We start from the raw sequence: 1,152 nt of genomic DNA, 5'->3' as shown, positions 1-1,152 counted from the left end.
CGCCTGCTGCTCCCCTCAGCAGTGTACTTCCTTAATCTGCCTGTTCTGTTCCCCACTCTGTCTCTGGTGAATCCTCTCACCACCCCTGCACCTCTAGCCTGCACCCTAGTTCTGTATGCACAAATAAATAAATCTTTAAAAAAATAGTACATTGGAGTGCTGAGGTTGGCCATCTGCTAGAGAGATGAGTCATCTGAAAATGGATATAACGGGGACACTTATGACACAGTAGGGACTGTTGGGGGTTGTAGGAAATAGTGTAATGGGCCAGCTGTTGCTTGACTGCAGCCAATTATTACCAGTAAAGAAATCAGAATTACATCTCCTACTTTGGTAAGAGTCAGAAATCCAGGATTTTAGTCTTCAAGACTGCAAAATCATCACGCAGCTTTTCATGAAGATGGTACTGAAACCTCAAAGGAAGTCTCTGTCTCTCCCAAAGCTGACACCAAAGCGAAAGCTTTGAAGGTCAAGAAAGCAGTGCTGAAAGGTATCCACAGCCACAAGAAAAAGAAGTTCCACATGTCACCCCTCTTCCAGTGGCTTGAGGCACTGGGTCTCGGAAGGCAACTGTCTCTGCTTGGAAGGCCATCCCCAAGAGAAACAAGCTTAACTCGTAGGCTATAATGAAGTTCTTCCTGGTCACAGAGTCAGGCTTGAAGAAGACAGAAGGCATCTTCAGACTTGTGTCTGTGCTCGATGTCAAGGTCAACAAGCATCTGATCAAACAGGCTGTGAAGAAGCTCTATGACATTGACGTGGCCAAGACCAACTCCCCATCAGACTTGATGAAGAGAAGAAGGCCCATGTTCTCCTGGCTCCTGACTGGGATGCTTTGGATGGTGCTAACAAAAAAACACAGTCTTCCTAACTGAGTCCAGCCGGCTAAATCTAAATCTAATTTTTCTCACCATAAAAAAATAAACCATCATGTACACCAAGCAAATATGTCTGAAGGCTGGATTTGCCCAGTAGACCACCAGTTTGCAAGTTTTATCTAGTTCGAACTCTTCATCTTTCTGAGACTATGAAAGGTCTAGAGGCCTTCCCAAGGTCATGCAGCTCATCAGTGATAAAACCTGCCCTTTTGATTCCATCGCCTTCCAATTGCAACACCCTATGAACAGCTTTCTGATACAGCTAAGAAAGTCT

General features: G+C 45.0%; 1 pseudogene; it reads left to right on the top strand.

Annotated features, from left to right (window-relative positions):
• The window catches only part of LOC101628317, a 49,773-nt pseudogene extending 48,902 nt beyond the window's left edge, over positions 1 to 871 (top strand).
• The last annotated feature ends 281 nt before the right edge of the window (positions 872 to 1,152 follow it).

The sequence above is a fragment of the Condylura cristata genome, unplaced genomic scaffold, assembly GCF_000260355.1.
Source record: "Condylura cristata isolate star-nosed mole 26May11 unplaced genomic scaffold, ConCri1.0 scaffold00021, whole genome shotgun sequence".
Taxonomy (NCBI): Eukaryota; Metazoa; Chordata; class Mammalia; order Eulipotyphla; family Talpidae; genus Condylura; species Condylura cristata.
This window is presented reverse-complemented; position numbering and strand designations above follow the sequence as displayed.